Below are 24,373 nucleotides of genomic sequence, written 5' to 3' on the forward strand. Positions count from 1 at the left end.
TGATGTCAGAAAACTTTGATGATAAAACAAGATACCTCTTTGCAGTATAGCAAACAAGAAATACAGGTTTAATTCTGCCCTGTTGTAAACAGCTTCACCTTTCTGAACAGAACCAACATTGTTAAATTATATTTTTCAATGTTTTTTTAAGGCTTGAGATTTGATCCAAAAGTTCCCTGTTGTGCCAGATTTCTAAATAAAGCTACATGTAGCAAGTAAAGATTTTCTTTCAATCAGAATAAAGAGAATCACAGATGTCGATAGTGACATACAACACTCAATCTTAATAAAGTCTTGTTTATTGAAAGAACAATTTCAGAAAAGTGACAACCTGTCCTAGTTTTAACCATCTTAAAAAAAGAAAAAGACGAGTCCTAGAATAGCAGTGGTTTGAGCAATGAATGTAAAGAATTAAACATTAGTAATCGTGCTTTCACTGTCAGGAAATTTACTGCCTTAATTTGGCACATATTTATAAGAAAACTAACTTCAGATATAATGTTGTATCTTTAAAAACCACCAACACTTGGGAGTCTATTACAAAATAAGTTTTTAAAAATCAACATAGTTGATAATATCATTCACTGTATTCTAAAAGATGTTCTTCCAATAAATTTCAAAAGCAACATTCATTCATCTTTCAGGAAATATACAATTTAATTACACCTGAATCTCCCTAGAAAGTCATTCAACACAGAATAGAGATAGATTTAAAGCTCTCCTTTAAAGAAGCTTATTTATAGCTGAAGACAGGACCCATATCCCAATGCCCAGTATACTGTTCAACACCTTAGAGATATTTGCTGAAGAAATGGCTAAAAGGATCTAATCTACAGTAGTCAAATCTACAAGGTGACCCATGCCATGGATAACAATGCCATTCATTCACTTTATATCATATCCACAAATTACTTACAGGAAAATAATTCATTTAATTTATTCTATCCACCGCCACTGATCATAATGAACCCTTTGTCAGCTAGTTCTAAACAGAACAAAACATGACCCACATATAATTTCCATTCTAAGCAATCCAAGTCTCGCCTGAAAAGGGCTGGAATCAGAATGGTAACAGTAGGAATGGCAAGGAAAATAATATATAAAGATTTTTTTTTTTTTGTATTTTAATACTCTGTCTGGAATATTCTCTTACGTACTATTAATAAATATTGTAGAACTCTTTTTAGATCTAGATTTTGACTTATGCCTTCAAAAAGCCTTCTTAACTAGCCCGTCCAAAAATGATCCCATATAAAGATCTATTCTAACATTCTAATAAACATTTAACAGGGAGTACTGAAGAAATGCAGTAAAACAATCAAGATAATAAAAATGAGATAAAGAAGTTTTTAAAAAGTGAAAAGTGGGGGTGGCCGGTTAGCTCAGCTGGTTAGAGCGTGGTGCATTTAATAAGGTTGCCAGTTCGATCCCCACATGGGCCACTGTGAGCTGCACCCTCCACAGCTAGATTGGAACAAATACTTGACTTCGAGCTGATGGGTCCTGGAAAAATACACTTAAATAAATAAAAGTTTAAAAAAGAAAAACTGATTTAAAAAGAAAAGTGAGAAAGTGGTAGTATTAGAAAACAGGAAAGAACAACACAACATTCATAAAACTGGAGTCCCAGAACATTAAAAAAACAAAAAAAACCAAAAACCAATACTTGAAACTATAATCCAAGAAAACTTTCCAGAAACAAAAGATCTGAATCTCCGTATTGAAAGAGCCAACCAATACCTGGGAGAATTTACCTGGAACAATAACTTCAGGACATACCTTAGTAAACTCTTAGGCTTCAAAGATAAAGGGAAAAAAAAAGAACTCTCAAGGCCTCTAGGCAAAAAAGATAAAAAATAATGAACAAAGGCAAACAAATTTGACTTGCATCAGAGCTGTCTAAAACAAGATGCAATGCCATATGATCTCACTTATATGTAAAATCTAAAGAACAAAAAAACAGAAACAGACTCATAGATAGACAGAACAAACTGATGATTACCAGTTGGGAGGAGGTTGGGGGGCCAGGTGAAAACGATGAAGGGATTAAGAAGTACAGATTGGTACAAAATAATCACGGGATGTAAAGTATAGCATAGGGAATACAGTCAATAAATTATAATAACTATGCATAACGCCAGGTGGGTACTAGACTTATCGGGGGATCACTTCATAAATTACATAAATGTTTAAGCACTATGCTGAAACCAAATTAATACTGAATGTCAATTGTAATTTAAAAAATTTTTAATTTTTTAAAAAAGCTGCAATGCAACAATGGAATAGCATTTTTTAAGAAATTCAGTAAAAGAAAGTATACATGATGGATTTCATATCCCACCAAGCTGTCCTTTAAGTATCAATGCTATGTAAAAACAATTTTAAACATGTAAGAATCCATGGTCCCTTCTTGAAGGATCTACTACAGGATGAGCTTAATGCAACCAACAGACTACTAAAGAAATTTCAGCAAAAAGAGTGATAAGCCTATCATGTATATAACTGTAGCTCTAAGACTAAAATAAAGGTGGGGAATATTGATCTTTGAAATTTGAAGATTAATATGCAAATGTTGTATGTTGTAACAAAACAGAAATAATGCAAACAATGTGAAGAAAAAGGAGAAGAAACAAGAATAAAGTAAGTTCACTGGTTGGCAAAAGTCAAAGGATACCATTTAAACTCTAACACAAGAGATAATATACAATTAAATAGGTAAGAGGAATACAGGCATATGAAAGATAAAGACAAAGGTAACCAATAGGAGAAAAAAAATATTCCTAAATAATAACATTCCATTAATTGAAAAAGAACAAAATATATATATTTACAATTTATATATATATAAAATATATAAGTGTATCTTAGAGAAACATAGCAAATATAAAATAATATATAATTATAAAATACAGTCATACACCCTTAATTCCAGGGATACATTCCGAGAAATGTGCCGTTAGGCGATTTTATCATTGTGCAATATCACAGAGCATACTTATACAAGACTAGATGGTATAGCCTGCTTTAGCCTCAGTGTAAGAAAGGCTATGACTTAACCATGACTCAAAATCCAGGACACAGAAAAAAAAAAATTTTGTAAATTTAATGACAAATTATTTTATATGTCCAAAAAATACCACCATAAGTCAAAACTTAACTGAAAAACTGGAAGAACATGCTTTTAACATAAATCACAGAAAAATATCTCGTAATACATAAAAACAAATTCATAAAAATTGAGACAACTGATGAAAAATAAGAAAAAGACATGAACAATTAACAAAAAGATATAAAAAAGATATTCTAACTTACTCACAATTAGAGAAATGAAAATTAAAAAAACTAAAACCTTGAGATACCATCCACCCCTACAGAATGGTGAAATTATAATGGTTTATAGCAACAACATTCTGTATGAGGGGCTGAAAGGAAACATAAAATTTTCATACAATGCTGGTAAGAAAGCAAATTATTACAACCCATTTGGAGATTATTTTAGTAATATCTAAGTATGCACTTTCCTTTCAACCTAGCAATCTCCAGTCAAGAAATTTATCCTGAGGAATCCAACAATACAAATATATACATGCAAAAGTTTACTCACTGCAGCACGATTTGGAACTTTAAAATATTGGAAACAACCTAACTGCCCACACATAGCAAAGTAGTTGAATAAACCATAATATAGCCACTCAACAGAGTATTATGTAGTCATAAGAAAAAATGAGAATGATCACTATCAATCGATGAGTTTCTAGGTTACATTACAAAAAACTAAAGAATAAAAGAATATCTACAATATGCTATCATTTAAGTAAAAAGCAAAGGGAAACCTTAAAAATTTACATGGATTCTGCATGTAAAATTCTGTATAATTTTTCTGTGGGCTTATGACCACAGTATAAATAACCGAGTCTACATTGATATAAATAAATAATTGAATAAAAAAGGGGGGGAGAAAAAAAAGTTCTTCCTCACAGCAAAATTCCAATTAATAAATGAAAAATACATGATAGAAATAGAAAAATCATGACTTGTGCTTGTACATAAAAATAAAAATAAATGAAAAACAATAAACCAGAAGCTAATGGGAGACAAGATGGAAAGAAGAGACTTGTGGGGATGGTAAAAAGAATGAGTGGTCAGTGATACTTCTCTGAATAAACTATACTAAAGTATACTTCTGACTTTGAGAACTGTGCTAATGAATGTTTCATATATTAAAAAAGGAAAATAATAACACCAGACAGGAAGTGGGCAGAATCCATAATGGAATACAAGTGGTAACAAATTAACTTAATTGAATTACAAGTTAATAATAACCATATTGAATGGGGTGGCACAGGAAAAAACCAACCTATGTTACTTTGCAAAGCAGCATTTTGACTACAAACTGTAAGACTACAGACAAAAAAGACTTAGAAAAAACATTAGTTTTAATTAGAAAATGTATTTTTCACAGGATGATGGGTTAATAATTCTGAAGCCACTCTATGTGTTTAATTGAACTGAAAAAAATAACATAAATATATTATGAGCAATGAGAGCTGTGTTTCTCACTGTTATAGAATGAAGTTACATATAAAAAAAGGGGGGAAAGCCAGAAATAAATTCTATGCAGTTAAAATAGAATCAAAGGGAGACTTCCCTCTGTCATGCTGGCAGAGTAGGTAAACAGTGTGCTTGCCTCCTCGCACGACCACATCAAAATTACAACTAAATTATAGAACAGCAACCCTCAAGAACCACCTAAAAACATAGATAAACAGAACTCTCATAACTAAGGATTTAAAGAAGAAGCCACATCAAGACTGGTAGGAGGGGCAGAGACAAAAACAGGGCTGGTCCCACACCCACATGGGGGGCTATCGCAGCTGCAGAAGTCCCCTCTGCGGAGTGAGGGGTCCCAGCCTCACACCAAGCTCCCCAGCCTGGACCACCAGTGCCAGGAAGAGAAATGTCCACATCTGTCTGTGAAATATCAATGGGGATTCTGTCTGGATGAGACAGAGGGCTGCTGGAGTCCCAGGCGTTTCTCTTAAAGGTTCCATGCACGGACTCACTTGCTGATGGACACACTCGCTCTGAGCTCCAGTTGATGGGCAGTCAAAAAGTGCCAGGGAAATATAGAGAGAAAGTGAACTACCTGGCTTCAGCATGAGGGCTGGAGGGGCTGCTCTCTCCACCATTTTGTTCCTTTGCTGAGCCTTCTCCCAACCCAACCTGCAGGCTCAGGAAGGGGATAAATCTGAGTCTCCATCAGACTCACCCCACCCTGGTAATTCCCAGAAAACCCACCCCACCCACCTCACACACAGGCAGGAACCTCTTTTAGCAGCTGTTAGTCACAAGTGGCAAGCCCACGCTGCGGACTTCCCTAAAATTTCTGAAAGGTCCACAAACCTCAAACAAACAGCAGATGGCCTCAGCACACTTACCTCTTGGTAAGCGGCCCCCAGCATGGCACTAATGGCAGCTGACCGGTTTACAGCATAGCCTCTCCCAGGCGCCTCCAAGCCCAGCACAGGCAGCTACCAACTGTAGATCACTTTGTAGCTCCTACCACGTGGCACCAAGCAGGGCACAGGCAGCAGCTGACCTTGACCTGCACCAGAGTCCTTCTCAAGAGGTCCTAGCACCAACATACCTGGTGACCACCCAGTTAGTTCCACAAGAGATCCAAAGGGTGGACTCAGCAGGCATCAGGGCCCCACTACAGTGAATCCCACTTGGTGTGCTCAGCCCCTGCACAGAGCTCATCTTTTGTAGTCACAGCCAGTCTTCACAAACAGTCAGCCTATTAAGATCAATTACACCCAATGAGATGCCAACAGCAACCAAGGATCAACTACAAGAACAGGGCACACACAATCCATACAAGGATCACCCTGGAGCACCTGGCTCAAGTGACCAGAGACACTGTGCCAATGGGCACCACAGGATACCTACTACATAAGGCTACCCTATCAAGACTGGGAGACTTAGCAGATCTACCTAACATATAGAAACAAACACAGGGAAGCAGCCAAAATGAGGAGACAAAGAAACATGTCCCCAGTGAAAGAACAGGACAAACCTCCAAAAAAGAACTAAGCAATCTCCAGATACAGAGCTAAAAACACTGGTTATAAGGATACTCATTGAGCTTAGGGGAAGAACAGATAACTCAGTGAAAATTTCAACAAAGAGCTAGGAAACATAAAAAAGGAGATAGAAACCATAAAAAGAACCAGTCAGAAAAGCATACAATAATTGAAATGAAGAAAGAATATATTACATGGAATCAACAGCAGACTAGATGAAACAGAGAACAGTATCAGTGATTTGGAAGACAAGGTAATAGGAAATACTCAATTGAAACAGCAAAGAGAAAAAAGAATCCCCCCAAAAAAGAGGCTAGCTTAAGGAACCTTTGGGACAACATCAATCAAAACAACATTCTCACCATAGGGGAACCAGAAGAAGAGAGAGAGCAAGCAATTAAGAACCTATTTAAAGAAATAATGACTGAAAACTTCCCTAGCCTGGCAAAGGAAAGAGACATACAAGACCAGGAAGCACAGAGAGTCCCAAACAAGATGAATCCAAAGAGGCCACACCAAGACACATCATAATTAAAATGCCCAAGATTAAAGACAAAGACGAAATCTTAAAAGCAGCAAGAGAAAAGCAGTTAGTTAATTACAAGGAACTCCCATAAGAATATCAGCTGATTTCTTAACAGAAACGTTGCAGGACAGAAGGGATTGGCATGAAATATTCAAAATGATGAAAAGCAAGCGCCTACACAACCAAGATTACTCTACCCAGCAAGGCTATCATTTAGAATCAAAGGAGAGAAAGATCTTCCCAGACATGAAAAAGCTAAGGGAGTTCATCACCACCAAACCAATATTACAAGAAATGTTGAAGGAATTTCTTTAAGAAGAAAAAAAAAACAAGATAAAAATATGAATAACAAAATGGCAATAGCTACATATCTATCAATAATTACTTTAAATGTAAATGGATTAAATGCTCCAATCAAAAGACAGAGGGTTGACTGAATGGATAAGAAAACAAGACCCAAGTGTCCATCAATAGACGACTAGATAAAGATGTGGTACACACTTGTATATACAATGGAATATTACTTGGACAAAAAAAAGAATGAAATCTTACATGGATGGACATAGAAGGTATTATGCTAAGTGAAATAAATCAGATCGAGAAAGACACATACCATACGATTTCACTTATATGTGGAATCTAAAAAACAAAACAAAACAGAAAGACTCATAGACACTGAAAACAACCTGATGATTGCTAGGTGGGAGAGTGGGTTGGGGGGCTGAGTGAGAAGACAAATAGGCAGTTACAAAATAGTCACAGGGATGTAAAGTACAGCATAGGGAATATAATCAATAATATTATAACTATGTACAGTGTCAGGGGGTTACTAGACTTATTATTGCAGAGATCACTTTGTAAGTTATATAAATGTCTAACCACAGTGTTGTACCCCTGAAAATAAAACTAACATAACCATGTTTTATACATTGTGTAGTTATAAATAAGGATTTCTAAGATAATCAATTTTGACAGTTTCAAGAGTTGGGTTTTGTTTTCATTACAACATAGCAAAATAAGCAAGTAACAGACTTACTATTGCTTATAATACTGAGTTAAAAATGGAAACATGTCAATACTTTGCTTATTTCATTAAATCAACACATTTATTTAAAAAAAATCAAAGGGAGTAGTATGATCTCATGTTTTTTAATACATGTGAGTATAGAAATCTAGATGCTTGTGTACACATACATATTTCCTGGCTCTGTCCACTCACAGTGCCTACAAGCACTGACATCCCAGTAGCAGAGAGTATATACCTAGTGCTCACATTAGGTTTCTGTGTACCATTCACCAATGGAAGGACTCAGGCAAGGAAAGTACAAGGTGAGCCTGGACTATCTTATGGTACCAGAAAACAGCCAACTGAAAGGAGTTTCCATTGGCTAAATCCAGAAAACTTTAAGCAACAAAATAATGATATTAAGGGATCATGCACCACAGAATAAAATAAATAACTTTGACTCCATAAAGATATAAATTAATGAATATAAACAAGGGAGAGTCAGTTCCTCTTTACAGTAAAATTTCATTAATTAATGTCAATGACATGATGGAAATAGAAAAATCACCATTTGATAAACGCCATCATATTAATTGTTGCAGGCAAGAATAATCAATGGATGCTAAAATTAATGGTAAAAGCATGATGAGAAACAGGATATCCGTACAATCTCAAAGTATCATACTTACTAATTCCAAAGAGGAAAATAGTAATTTTATCATAGAAAAAGCTGAAAGCCACCACCTTACGTAAATGTAACACTTAGTTACTACATGTTAAAGTTAACTAACGAGATGTAACACCCTGACTCTCCTGGTTGTGACACACTGAGAAGGACATATATCACTCCTATACAGATTCCTGATAAAATGCATGACATTTGAATCTAATCTAGAAGGCATATCACAGAAATACTCAAATTAGGCAATACTCTACAACAGAACTGACCACCCTTCAAAAGTGTCAATGTCATAAAAGACAAAGACAGACTGAGGAACTGTCCCAGACTGGAAGAGGTTGTGACATGACAACCAAATACAATGCAGAATCCTAAATTGGATCCCGGACCAGAAAAGAGACAAAATTTGAAAAAGATCTGTATAATAGTTAATAGTATTGGATCAATATTAATTTCCTGTTTCGATAATTGCATTATGGTAATGTAAAATATAATATGAACATGAGAGGAAGCTAGGTGAAAGGTCTGTGGAAATAATTTGCATTATTTTTACAGCTTTTCAGTAAGTAGATATGATATTATTTCAGGATGCAAGTTTAAAGTTTGTAATACTCTATAACATTCCAGTCAAAACATTTGTAAATAATATTTATAATAGCCAACTATTAGGAAAAAACCTAAATATCTATCAATACGTCAGTGGTTAAATAAAATGTCATACATATAAAATACAACACTATGAATCCTTAAATAAATAAGAGCACAAAGAAGTATTCTATGAATCCACAAAAAAGAAAAAAAGAATTGAGGAAGCTTTAGATACACCTGTATGAAATTATTCCAGGATATACAGAGGGTGCCAAAAAAATGTATACACATATTAAGAAAGGAGAAAACTATTAAAATTGTAATACTCAGTATACACCAATAACAAAAGATGAATACAAGTCACGTTTGACTTCTGCAATTACAAGAGGTGCTCAAAGTGGTTACCATCAGCGTCCAGACACTTCTGATTACGGCGAACTACTGCTTGAGAAAGGTTGACCTAAGTGTCTACTTCTGTACATTTTTTTTGCACCCCTGGTATAGTTGAAGGAAGAAAGGGAGGGAAAAAGAAAGAGTATGAAGAGAGAGAAAAAAAAGGGAGGGAAAGAAGGAGGGAGGGAGGGAGGGGAAAGGAGGATTAAGATTTAACACTTTTTGCTGTTATAAACAATGATGCAATAATTGACTTTATATCCTATCTTTCCAGACAAGTATTTTAGTATCTCTAGGAGACAATCATAAAACAGAATTACTAAATCAAGGTATACACATATTTTTAATTTTTATAACTATCAATAAATTCCTTTCCTAGAAGATTATAGTAATTCAAACTCCTACCAGCAATGTATCAGAGTAAAAATTTTCCCACAGCCTTAGGGAGCACTGGATCTACTCTCCAATCTACTCAAGACAAAACAGTATGTCATTTTAATTTGTATTTCTCTGATCACTGATAAGAACGAAAATCTTTCGTGTTTATTTGCCACTTGTATTTTCTCTTCCATAAATTGCCTGTTCATACCCTTTGGAAATTTTTCAGTTAAGACGGTCTCATTTAAGACACTCTTTGACATTATTCATATATACATACACGCACACACACACACACACACACACACACACACACATACGTGTACATACATTTGTGTGTATATATATATATCCATACTTATATATATCTCATGTATATATACATATATAAATTATATATTTTTTTGAATCTCTATAGATTTGTTTTAAATCTTGTTTTGGGTGCTTTAAGTCATATAGAAATTTTAATCATTAGGTGGTTAAATCTGTCAAACCTTCCTGGTTTGGGGGGCCAGAAGTCAGAATTACTAGATGTCTTCTAAAGCATAGGTCTATCCTGTACAAAGAATTCCACATGTCCTGTGTGAGTTCTGAATGTCCCATTGAACATTCATGCATGTAAAGAACATATTTACAATATCTGCTCCTAGAAGCTAACTCTATTTTACATATAAACACAATGTATTTCTTAGTCACTTTCAGGAATCCAACTTCTGTGAAAATGGAGGGAAAAGTATACTTTGTTTCATCAAGAATTGTACCAAGAAAAAAAAAGGAATTATACCAAGAATTGTCATCCATTCTGGAAAGGCACAAGAGTAGGGCAATGTCATTCCTGGTACTTAGGTTGTTAAGACTACACACATATCAGACCGCATTCATTACTCCACATTCAATGCAATGCTACATATAGGCTATTTCATCAGGTCTTCTAGTGCATTTGTGCCTGACTGTTTATATTTTGAAATATATATTACATTCTTAATGTTTCTGTTTATTTTCCTTTATAGTAGTTATATTCAGAGCACTGTGTAATTTGTAATTATGTGTGTAGGTAGATTATATTATTCATGAATCTCACTTCAGAACATAAGGGGCACATTGCAAAACATTGTTATGCAAAAAGGAGCACTGGGTCTGCTAAGGTTCAGAAACACTGCAGAGAGGAAGACCCGCCCAAACCGAGGTCTCTGACCTTCCTCTCATCCCCGCTAGGACGACAGATGAGGCCCCTTTTCTAGTCCCAACTACGGAGAGCACCTTAGTCCCAAGACCCAGGAGCTCAGCTGTATTTATGTTCTCTAACCCCCAGTTCCAAGGCTCTCACAGTTGCCCCAAGTTACTTAGCCAGGGGGACAATGAAGGGATCTGAAACATGTGCCCAGGATTTGCTCAACATAATATCCACCAATTTGCTTTTCGTGTGTTTTTCAAATTACCATTGTTTAATCTAAATGATCAAGAACACCAAAACCTTTGTTACTTATTAATATACGGTAGTAAAAACATCAAAACAATAAATTAATCAACATTTCAACTGTGGATGACCAAAATCCTATTTTAAAAAGTTGACTCAAAGAATTTTCTCATTTAAAGAAAAACAAGTCCTTCCCTTCAGTAACTATCATAAAATATCCAGACTTTTAAGGAAAGCATCAAATTAAATGTTTTAGTTTTGCAATAAACTTGCTTATCTGATCCCTCTTATAATAGAAATTTATGAGCTAGAAAGCACATCATTGGCTGGCACAAAGGATAAGCTGTTGATTTCTAAAACTTATTGCATAAGAGATCTTTGATATACACCTTAATTTGTATTTTTTCCCAAAATAGTTTCTATCATATGATTCTGTCAGTTTCTTTTACACTGAGAAAGGCAGATCATGTATTCTCTCTCTCTCTCTCTCTCTCTCTCTCTCTCTCTCTCTCTCTCTGTCTCTCTCGCTCTCTCTCTCTCTCTTTCTCCCTCTCTCTCTCCCCATTGGAACATAAATATGTCTGGGGAGTTCATGACAAAGGTTCAGTAGTGTGTCTCTGCAGAGACACAAAATCACAGTTACAGAATGTTCAAGCACATTCTACAATGAGAATTTGATATCCTTAACTTTCCTCGAATAATATCCACTGATGCCAACCTATAAAAATCTACAGCCAAGTTTTATAGGACTCTTCTCATTGGTTAGATTTTTGCTGGTTACATCTAATTCTTTATTTTTTTCAAGTTAAATGTAAAACGAAATTTCCATCCTTGTGAAAAGAAGCATTGTCCTCAGCTGAAACAAACTTTTTACAATTATATAAAATACTGTTTTCTAACATCTAATTATAGAAGGAACTTGTCTCAACCCGTCTTGCAATTTAAGACCTTCCATAATTGTCAATTTTAAACTCTCCTTTTGTTTTTTGTCTAAATTCTTTTAAAATTTCTAGTTTCTAAACCAAGTTTACAATTGTTTTATGACAAAATATATCAGAAACAGTAAGATACATACTTCCCTTATAGATTCCATTTCAAATATGATCATTGCACATCTTAAGAGTGGAAAGTAAGCATGTGAAAATCCCTATCACAGTAAGTCCTCACTTATCGTCTTGGATAGGTCCTTGGAATCCACGAATTTAAGCCAAATGATGTGTAACAATTTTACCCCAGGCTAATTGATAGAAACAAGAGTGAAATCCCTACCACATATTTCTGGTCATCACCAAACTTCTAAACAAAGACCCAAACAGTTCTAATATTAAACACGGAAGTAAATGTGAGCTCTACATACATCAAAGAAAGATTAACAAAAACAAGTCAGATAAGGATTTTCTACCCCAGATTCCAGTTCCTGGTCCAGGGCGTCCAGAACCTATCCTGGCAGCTCAGGGGCAAGGCAGGGCCCACCCTGGACAGGACGCCCTTCCATCACAGAGCCACTCACATACACTCACCTCACTCAGATACACCAGTTCACCTCACATGCACAAATTTGGGATATGGAAGGAAAACCCAGGCAGACATGGGGAGAACTCAAACTCGACACAGACAGTGGCCCCAGCCAGAAAGCAATTATTTTTCTTCTCATCAACATCATAAAAAATATTACTCAAGTACCTTCTGTATTCTTTTTTATCATTTTTATTATTTGTGTGTGCAAAATATAAGCCATAAGCTTCTCCTGTGTATTTTGTTATTATGCACTTCATCAGAGACAGCTCAGGGTAACCAAAAACAAAGAAAGCTCTCAAATGTCAACTATGCTGTTTCTTAAACATTCTGAATAAACAGGAGAAAGAAGGGTCATTTGTTCACAAGTATGTTGAGGACCTCATCTAATACACTGGTTCTGAGAGAGCAGAAAGATCAATAAAATAAGTATCTTGCCCCAAAGATTACAACTTGCAGCAGAGACATCTTTAGCCCCCAGTGAACATTCTCCCTTTCTTCCGTATTAATACAACTCCAATTCAGTTGGAAGCAACAACGTGCCCTGTCTAAAACAAATGAAAATACACTAGATTTCCTAGTGTCCCTTACAAACAGAGGTAGTTGTGTGACATGGTTCCAGCCAATGAGATATAAACACAGGGTTTTGAGTGAGACTTCCTGCTTTAAAGATGGGATAAGCTCTATTGGCCTGTCCCCATTGGTACGTCCTCTTTTTTTGGAAAGTACATATGATGGCTGGACAGTAGCAACCATTTTATACCATAATGGAAAGATGAATAAAACTGCAGCGAGTTAGCCCTCAGATCCCTGAAATGGTAAATCAAAACTAGCAACTTCCTAACTATGTACTTTGCATTATATAAAGAAAAATAAATTCCCTATCTTACTTGAGCCTCCACTTTTTGGGTTTTCTCTGACCTTAATTTCTAAGTAATGCAATCTAATAGGAAAGAGAGATGGGGAAAGGTCTATGAAAAGCTACAAAAGAAGTTCTGATGGAGGTCGGGGATGGAAGGGATAGGGAGAACCTACAGAGAAAGCAAACAGATGAGTCAGTTACTTCATTTGTTCAACTATCATTGTCAACCATTGTACCAGGTACTGGGATACAGATAAAAGACATGGCGGCTGCGCCTAAGGAATTCTGAAATGAAGTACCGACAGAGACGATCAAAATGCAGTGTTATTTACATGGGGCAGCCACACACAGCCATGCAGGATTGTGTCCATAAGGATTAGCACCTTTTTCAAATTCCCACAAAGGTACCATCCAGGCATCAATGCCTGTACTCAGAGGCCTCAGCCCTTAAACTATAAAAACAGTAATGGAAGTAAACACACGATACTTTGAGTAGGATTTGCATCCACAGATAAGACCACTGGCTAAAAATACAGGTCCGTTTTACCTGTGGATTTTATTTATCCTTCCATGCCACCCATCCCAATTTTGTATGATTCATAGACAACCAAGCCTTAGTGTAGTCTCAAATTGAAGTAACATTTTAAATATGGCCCAGAGGACACCGCAAGCTAAGAGCCACCATAAGTATGGAAACAGTTAATATTTGAGTATCATGTCCTATGTTAAGTTTAAAGGTCATGCATTTTTTTCCTTCATTTGTTATCAGTTATTAAGCAACACTACTGACTAAAAATTAAGAAGCATTATGTTTTTCACACTCACCGCACAGAGCAAGGGGAGAAAAAAACACAAGCGTCTTTTTTTCTCTGTTGTATAAACACACACACTAAGAATAAGTAGAATGTCTTTCAAAACAAAACAATAGGAAATCACTCTTGGCTGGAAGCACAGGCTTAGATCATGTTGATTTCTTCTTTAATCCTGCTAAAGCAAGTTTCTGCATGCTTTCTGGGGCCTCCACCTACAGAGTTGTTAGGACAACAGCCAACACATATATTTAATTACGTAAGTATTCAATGCTATCAGCCAGCTGTTGCCAGTACATAATACACTGACCTCTTTCACTTACTCTCTTGCTTAAAATGGCAAAAACAAAGCAACCGTTGATGTAACAGTAATCATGAAATATGCAAAATACTATTCTCCAAAAAGATTTCAGATAACTACAAAACACAGTTTTGCATTTTAAAATGGCTTACTACCATCTGAACTGCTTTTTCTGTTCCTGATTTGCAAATTAAGAAATCTTTCAACTACAAATTTATCTATTCTTTCTTTTTTTTTTTTCTTAAAGTCAACCAGGAATTCAACCGTAAAATATACTTTCTCCTTTATTTCCAATCAAATTTCTCACTGGGATATATCACATAATAATTTCCCTGCAGTCCCATCCATCTCCATGTTTTTCCATGGTTAGGGGACAAGCAACTAAAGCCTGTAACAGGAAACTGGTCAAAATCTGCTCTGAATGATATATAACTCTCACCCCTCACTTTAGGAATCAACACAGAGCTCTTCATTTATGTTTCCAGAAAGCATGTCACTCCAATACCGTTATTAACCCCAGACTAGCTGACGGAGAAAAAAACAATACAAACTCCTAGCAACAACAGAAAGTAGACTAAACAGAACCATGACTTCAGACTTGAATAATATGAATTCACATATGGCAGACGATAAGAAAACCTAACACATATGTAGCAACTTCACCAAAGAAACTTGGTCTTCATCAAATCAGCCTTCAATCTAATGAATAACTCAGTGTCAACTGTTTACCAGGCATTGTGCGAAAGACCAAGGATCCCTCAGTCATCAAGCAAGACTGTATCAGTGCCCACATAGACCTGACTGGTAAACTCCTCTCACGGAGATTCTTTATCAAGTTAACCTTTCTGACACTTCTACTTCTTCCCCACAACTGCCATATTGATTTCTCTCCCACTTTGGGGGTATATCTGATGTTTTTTGTTCATTCATCAAAACTGGACAATTTAATACTCAAGTGTAAGACAAGTACTATGATATTAATATATAGTTTATAATATACCTAACAAAAAATAATATATTAACAATGACTTGCTGATATACTGACAGCAGAATGATGCTAAATTTTCTTCCCCAAAAAGGGTAGGATATCGGTTCAATATAATTATACGAACATGTACTAAGTAATTACAATTGTGTGTCAAACTCAAAGCTAAACACTACCAGGTTTTTAGCTACACCTTTCCTGCCCTCTGACTCAAGGTGAGATTCTTCAATTAATCTAATGCCTAAGGTCCTGACACTGGCTCAGCTCACTCAGTTTGCCAGGAAATACAGGATCCGGCCAATCACAGCTGAGCTTCTGCCAACATGACCAAGGGACCCCTCCAAGACGGACAGAGTTCTTACACCTTTTCTACTTCCCTCTGGAAAGAAACTGTCAACCACTAGCAACAAAGAGAAGTTTCCTGCCTCATTTAGGACAACAAGGGGCAGGTTTCTTCCTCATCCATAAGCAAAACATAAAAAGCAAAAAAGCATGATTTCTAAAAAAGAGGGTCCTTTAATACAATATTTGAAAAAAAATGCTCTTTCCCCTGTGTGCAAATACAGACTGTTTCTGACAAGGAATTCACACAGACCTTGGGGGAGCATGCCTCGAACAGCTGACAAGTAGTCTTACTCTATTAACGGTATCTGTTTCCCAAGAAAAGGAAAATCATTACATGGGATAGTCAGAGGATCAAAGACTCCATAAAAAAGGATTTTCCTGAGGTCAATAACCCGACCTCAAGCTTCACAATCTAGTAGAGAGCCAAATATGTAAACAAATAATAAAATGTAATATGCAACAAGAGATGTTTGTTTGGGATAAAGACGAACACAGAACAGAGGGTGATTACCTTTGTGGACCTTGGTGTAAAAGGTGGGAGTTAGAAAGGAGATAACCTTTGATAGGAGTTCCAAAAGATGGACAGGTTGCTAGGCAGGATTACATGGGATGTGTGTGTGTGTGAGAGAGAGGGCATGTGTGCACGTGCTCATGCACATATGCATGCATTTGGGGGAAAGGGAGAGCACAGTCCAGAGAAAAGGAAAAATAAGTGCAAACACATTATGTGTTTGAAAAGTCATATATATTAGGAGAAAAGGAATATATATGATTACTCCTCTATGGAGCAGTAGCAAAAAAAAAAGAGGTCAGAGAGGTAGACAAGGAACAAAATTTTTAAAAGACCTTGTTACACGATGAAATTACATCTGTATCCTGTAGCTGAGAAGGAAGCATTACAGAGTGTGAAGGAGAGAGGAAAGCATGAACTTGAGCAGAAAAGAAGCTGAGAACGAGCTAAAAGTCTACTGCAATATTATGAGCAAGAGATAATGAGGACCATGACTAAGACATTAGCAACAGGGACAGAGAGAAAGCATTACATTCAGAAGATACGTGTCTAGTTTGTGGCAATCTGATAAAACATGAGAACACAGTGGTTCACTGCAGGTTCCAAGGCGAACGTTTTATTACCGTGTAAACAGTAAAACACTAATAACATTGAGCAAAAGGAAAGAGGAGAAAGGGTCAAGGGGAGGAAGGAAAGATATTTTAGAAGTACCCTGAGGATGTGGAAAGAAGGGGGGAGAAACAGGGAATCAAGGGAAACTCCCTCTCTAGTACATGACTATGCAACCAAACAAGATGGGCACTAGGAATGGAAACACGAGCTGGGGAAAAGGTGAGGTAGTTAAGAAGTTCTGACATGATGAAGTGTCAAAGGGTGGTCTAAATGGAGAGGTCCAGGAAGCACTGGGATACACAAGTTTGGATCTTAAAAGGAGAGATTAGGGTCAGAAACAGATTTGGAAGTAATCAGCATACAGATATTAATAGTATCCAAACAATGGGAAACAGCAGGAGGAAGTGTAAACTCATTAAAGTATAGCACTGTTTAAAGAAAAACAATCACATTAGACAATACCTAATCAATAATACATATTAAGTTAAACAAAGGGAAACTTTCTGGTAGGCAAGAATAGCTGAAACAATGAAATTATGACTGGAAAAGCACATAGTGATTCACTATACTTGCTAATGACATTTTAAGCAATAACGTAAAACTGATATTGAACTAAAGCCATTTCATACAGCTAGAAAAGCCAAAATTAAAATATCTAAGTTTAAAGAGAAATCCACAACCCACAGTATTAAAACATAAGCTTAACAAAACAATTTGTGTTACTTAACCTGTTTCTTGCAAAAGGCCAAACTGAACATTGGTGTTTTATCTTCCAATGCTAATTTTTGCTTAATTGAGAAAAGAAAAAGATAACTTGATTACTAACAAATCCAGTTAAAAATAGAACCAGTCAAGTTTTTTTTTAATTGTCTTTTAAGCTGGATAAGTAATAACTGAGAGGAAAAGCACTTCTCTGTTCTTAATAAGTCAAGCTTTTTTGAAGGAAATTCATTTTACAAATTCAAGTTGAAATAATATTCTGGTACCTCCCCCAACTTCAATTTACAATGAAGAATTCAAAGTTAAATCTACATAAAGCAAAAAAGTGTTTTCTCAATAGGAATGGCCATCCAATGATCTGTTTAATCAACAGAATGCTATATAAGGAGCTTTCCGATATAAGTTATTATACAAAGTAGGTATTCTCTGTCTCAACACACACTTTTCTTCTTTGTCCATTTCTCCTTATATTTCCAATTATTCTTTCAAGTAATTTCAAGTCAGATATCTAAACCATTCCTTCAACATTACTATTTATTTCTACAGGCAAAGGTGGTTCAAAGAACTACTGACTCTTGTCTCTCTACTATCAGTAGGGCTAAACCACAGTGCCCATTTGGGTTAATAATGCACAAGGTCAAACAGAGGTTGACAGTCTATGATCAAAGCAAGCTGGCTATTCTTTCTGTCATTTATACAGAACACACAAGATGTGTTTATTTTCCCCAGCCTCTGAATGACCTTCTTTAGGTGGCATGGAAAAGATCCCACATTTCTATAAAGCATTAACTAAGGAGTTTTCTTATTTGATACTCTCATTAAGAGCAAATTTTGTTTTTTTGAAACTTTTGATCTCTTTCAAAAACATCTTTGTTTGCTCAAGAACCCCGCAAGTAAAAGGCCATATGTCTAAATCAAATTGGTATAATGTATAAGACACGGACGGGGCAACTGGCAAATGCTCAAGAGGAAAGAGACGCATCCAATAGGCTGCCATCACAAATCATGGAGCTCATTAGCAATTTTTTCAAAATTAGTAAAGGCAACAGCATTGAGACTTCAAAGTTCAAGAGGCAGCCAAAAAAAATTATTCTTAACTCCATTTTTGTTCTTTATAACTCCTACACTTTTATCAATTGGAACATCAATAATACAAACACTGTAAAACTTTAGTAATTAGATCAACTAGTAGAAAGCCAGTGTAGTACTGAACAGTACAGCCTACAGATTAATATAGACATGTTTTCATATTGGTTAACTTGACTTAATTAAGAAATTATTTAAAGATGAAATGATTTGTTATCAGGACTAGTTTATAAAAACAAAGATTTCCAAATAATTTTCAGCCAATATTCTCATTCACCAGTGTTAAATAATACTCCTTCCGATATTGTTTACACTGTGAAGCTGCAAAACTAACACTTGACCAGCACCAGGAGAAATGCCAAACAACAACAACAAAAATCCGTGGTTGTCTTGTCAGGAATTCACAAGTCATGGCTCTTAACCAAGGAGGTTGTATTAATCCCACGAAAGACAATAAATCCCTCAGAGTTATCCTTCTTTACTCCTGTTAAAACAACATGGTCTCCTGCCTAGTGGCTCAAGAGAGATAAAATGAGGTGGTAAGGAATTAAAGACACACAACTGTTCAATACCAAGAATACATTTAAAGGGAAAAACGAGCCAATGACCAGAAGTGATGACACCCAGGGATAAGTGGAAAAGTGAAGCAATCATTATTGTAGAGGGTCCCCAGACTAGAAAGAGTAGGTCCCAGCCCATACTCGTAAATCTTTCGATTTGAGCATAAGGGGTTGGGTACAACAAAACAAGGAGAGAGGAAACACCCTATTAGACTCTCCCTGAATTTAAATGTTGCCTCACTATCACGAAAAAAAAGAAAAAGTCATGCAAGAGAGGAGGCTGAAAGGATGGAGCTAGAGGATAAGAGAGGACAAGTGGGCAGCGTGCCTTAAGGTACAGTAAGTTTATGAACTAGTCGTCTTTGTTTTCCTTAGTGAGAAGATGGCGATGACAAGGGAGAAAGCATCTAAATAAAGCAAAATGCTTGACAAGAGTAGGTCATCTATCACTGAAGTCTTTTAATGTATCAATGTCACTTGATTTTGTTTTCTCAATGTTGTCATTGTGCTTTTTGCAGGGTGATATATATTCTGGAAACAATTCAAATGTTAGCTTAGGTGTTAACAAGAACTAGTCGCAACTACCAAAAGCCTTCAAAGCCATTTTGAAAAATATTTAATCACCTATAACATTGTTTTCAAATTTTCTTTCCATCAAGCAGAATATTGCATTAAAGGAACCTGTGCTTGCCTCCACTAGGCTCTGTAGTGTTGCAATGACAAACTTTTCTTACACGGTTTCCTTACTTAATCAATCAAACCCAGCAACATTATTCTGATCCACATTCACAACAGTTTATATATATGAAAAACAAAAACCACTGACACAAGTTATATTTGAGGCTTTAAACTTTTAGAAACTGTCTAGAAATAGTGCCATTAATTAGACTGTAAGACTGATAATCACAGAAACTAAATTCTCTGGGATCTGTACTTAGGGGGCATCAGTAGCACAAAAAACACTTTTATGTCATATTTTCCTTTCCCTTAGGGAAAAAAATCGATAATCTAAGAACACAACAGACTTCTCGTAAAATAAAAAGCATTCTTTGAAAATGAGCAGCATCTGATAAACCTCTTCTCTGCTCATTATTTACTTCTTCCTTCTCTCGCTCCCAAACATGACCCTAACTCCCCTGTTCCATCCCACATCTCCACCACCCTCCGCTGCCTCCCACCATGCTCCTTCTATAATTTCTACATTGAGGATGCCATCACGTTCAACTATCACTTCTATGCAAACAATATAAAATCTGTATCACAAAGGTTGGTCTCTTTGGTATCTGCCTCAATTCTACAACTGCTTATCTGCCATCTTTATCTGGGAAACATAGCAATAAAATGGTTAAACATACAAATTCTAGTCAGACTGCCTAGGTTAAAATCCCACCTCCACGATTCATGAACTGAACAGACTTGGAAAACTTCATCTGTCAAACAGATGATGCTTCATGTGTCCACTAGAAATGAAACCGACAGTTTGATAGACTGCAAGGATTAAGCTAGATAACATCCAAGTGGTGTAAGGCACTTTGAACAGTGCCTGCAACAGAGAAGACAACTGATAAGGATCAAATATTAGGCATTATTTTATTACAATATTTAGCTGTGACTTCAAATACAGCAAATTCAAAACTAAAACATGTGTTCTCTCTAACTGAACTCCCTTTCTGGAATTTCCTATTTCATTATTGTCAGAGATCTTGGAGTCATATTCAACAATGTTAAAAGTGTAGATGAGGGATCAACTATATGGTGATGGAAGGAGAACTGACTCTGGGTGGTGAACACACAATGTGATATACAGATGATGTATTACAGAATTGCACACCTGAAATCTATGTAACTTTACTAACCACTGTTACCCCACTAAACTTTAATTTTAAATTTAAATTTTTTTTAATTTTTTAATTGAAAAAAAAAATCTTCCTTCTCAAATCAAGTCCTTCCTTCCAACTCTGCATGCCACCACCTGAGATGAGGCCATCAGTACCTGGACTACTGCAACTCTGTTCTAAATGGACTCCTGATCTGTACCTTCAAGTATCTAGACTTAATACAAATCTGTACTCATTATGACTGTGCAGAATAAGTACCACAATAAAGAACTAGATCAAAAAAAAAAAAAAAAAAAAAAAAAAAAAGAACTAGATCAATAAAACTAAATAGAGCCCAGAGACAGACTTAGACACTCAAGCATCAACATATGACAGTGGGTAATACATATATCAAAAGAAATGATCAATTTTTTAAAAACAGAAATAAAACAATAAACTATATTGGAAAAATGTGCTGTCTACTTGGAATAAAAAACACAATTTTTTTTGAAATGTAAAATAAATTAGGAGCCTTCCCTGGTACCGTACAAAAAAAGAAGAAAAAAAACTCGAGATGGATTATAAATCTAAATGTAAGAAGTAAAAACTGTAATGCTTTTAGAAGAAAATATTAGAGAATTGTAGTCACACAACAGCCTAGCCGTTTGTCGCCCCCCCCCCCCCCCCCCGCACCTTTCCTTAAGGAAAGAAGAGTCTGTGGGACTGTGCTTCTCTGGGACTGAGCTTGTTACACCTTGTGTCTCTCTGTTTGGTCTTCAAAAGAAGGGTTTGCAGTCAATGACGAGTAAGATTCCCCCCGGGGGGAACAACTCAAGCCAGGCGGAACCCCACGGAGACCCCCGATGAGCTGCCTTATGAGATCTGGGAAGGGGCCTTGCCTCCACTTCCCCCATGCTTGAGAAAAGCTGCTGCTGCCTCTTGCTGCTCCCTCTCACCTAATTGTGAGAGAGATCTTTAGAACGATAAGATCAAGCTCTTTCTGCTCAGCTCATGGAATTGTTTCACCACCAGAGACTTAGCCCCCCCAGGGAGGTGCATACCGCACCTTAGTCATCATAGGACTATATGCTTTGGCTGTTTAGGGACAAATAATTTCAGTTTGAGGTAATTTTCTGACGTAGTGCATGAGTTTCACAGACTCTGTGTCTAAAACAATGCTGCTTCCTTGTATGTGATACATAAAAGCCATCAGTCAGTCAGATTCGGGGCTCCAGTCTTTCGAGGCTGCAAGACCCTTCTTGGCCCTCTGAGATTTAACTGCATTGAGTCTCTGCTTCTTTCTTAAAGCTTAACCCAAAGCCACCTCTTCTCGCCTCCCCACAGCCTGTGTTGCGCTGGACACGACAGAGAATATCTTAATCACTTCAGGGTAAGGAAAGATTTCTTAAGCAATTAAGAGCACAGACCCAAAGGGAAAGACTGATAAATTTTAAACCAGAATTTATCTTCATCCTAAGATACCACTAAACAAAGTGAAAAGATAAGATACAACTGATATTTGCAACATGTGTAACAAGTAAGGATTAGTATCTAGAATACATACAATGTATTCCCATAAATAAATAATTAAAAGACAAGAAATCCAACAGAAAAATATGTTTTTTTAAAAGCCATTTCACAAAAAAAGGAAAATTCAAATGGCCAACAAACATAAAAAGATGCTCGACATCATTAATCATGGGAATGCTAATTAAAACCACTGAGAAACCGTCTCCAACACCAGATTGGCAAAATTTAGACATATCAGGTATCAGCAAGAATTGAAACTACACGAATCCACTACTGGTGGAAGTGAACACTGACTGGTACACGCATTTAGGGAAAGGGATTGGCTTTACCTACTAGTCTGAATATGCACACATCTGTGACTCAATAATTCAACTCCTAGGTATATATCCTAAAATAACTCTTGCACATGTGCACCAGAAAACATGTTCAAAATATTCATAGCAGCAGTGTTCATGCAAGCAAAACATTGGGAAAAACTCACAACTCTACCAATAACAAAATGGATAAACTGTGGCAAACTCATGCATCAAGTGGCCAGAGTTACTTTACATACTGCGACATGGATAAATCTAAAAGCATAATGCTGAGGAAAAGAAGCAAATCTCAGAACACAAACAATGTAAGTCCAATAAATAAAATCCAAAACATGCCAAACTAAACAGTACATTGTTTACAGATGAACTTAACAAATGATAAACTTACTTACTAATAAAAGTAAGGGGTGCTCACTTCGGCAGCACATAAACTAATAAAAGGAAGGGAAAGACTCCCAGAAGTTAGGATAAAAATTACTGTTTTTAAGGGTATGACTGGAAGAGGGACACATGAGGATTCTAAGGTCTTGATGATGTCCTATTTCTTGGGTGGTGGACATATAGGTGTTAAGTTTATTATTATTTAAACTGTATAGTTTTCATAAATCTTACCTATGTATATTTCATAATAAAACCAATTTGGGGGGAGGGGAATGAGTTTGAGGGTAATGTTAGAAAATGAAGAATCTGAGGACTGGCTGGGAAGGCAAGAGAAATAGGACAGTAGTTAAAGGGGTACATGGGTACATGGGGCTGATTAGACCAGAGCATGTTTAAATACCAGTGAAAAGGCATCAATGGGATAGGAGAAAGTGAAACCACAGGAGAATGAGTAAATAATTTATAGAATGAAGTTTCTAAGATGGTGGGTGGGCTAAGATTCAGAGCACATGGAAAAAAAAAGATACTTCACTTTAACTTGAGAGGACAAAGCAAAAACCAAGGACATAAACACGCGCATCTCCCTCAACAAACTGTATTTCCCTTGAGAGCAAGGCATTATTATAATAGCATCTAGAACAGTGCTAAGGGCAGGAGGGAGAGAAGAGGTAAGGACTGCTTTAGGTAGTTTCAAAAAGTGTAGATTGGATTCCCTGAGAAAAGTACACTGTTAATACTTAACAAATAATTTAAGCCACCTGTTAGATAAACTCAAAAATAAGCCACCAATTAGAAAAGTCTACATTAAAGTTTCATTGTCAGATAAATTCAAAATGATAGAATCTGAAAAGTGCATCTCATACCTTCTTGATACATACTGAGTACGTATTTATATTATCAATCTTTTAAAAGCTAATTTCCTGAAATTAACTCTTACCTCACAAATAAAAAATAA

At 36.1% G+C, this 24,373-nt stretch overlaps 1 protein-coding gene and 1 long non-coding RNA gene across 5 annotated transcripts in view; one reads left to right on the plus strand and one right to left on the minus strand.

Annotated features, from left to right (window-relative positions):
• The window catches only part of CDKAL1 (CDKAL1 threonylcarbamoyladenosine tRNA methylthiotransferase), a 616,068-nt gene that overhangs the window by 480,986 nt on the left and 110,709 nt on the right, over nucleotides 1–24,373 (minus strand). The gene's annotated exons all lie outside the window — the stretch shown is intronic.
• The window catches only part of LOC141572138 (uncharacterized), an 87,023-nt gene that overhangs the window by 1,760 nt on the left and 60,890 nt on the right, over nucleotides 1–24,373 (plus strand). The gene's annotated exons all lie outside the window — the stretch shown is intronic.

This window comes from Rhinolophus sinicus, chromosome 14 (assembly GCF_057876585.1).
Source record: "Rhinolophus sinicus isolate RSI-liver-muscle chromosome 14, RSI-T2T, whole genome shotgun sequence".
Taxonomy (NCBI): Eukaryota; Metazoa; Chordata; class Mammalia; order Chiroptera; family Rhinolophidae; genus Rhinolophus; species Rhinolophus sinicus.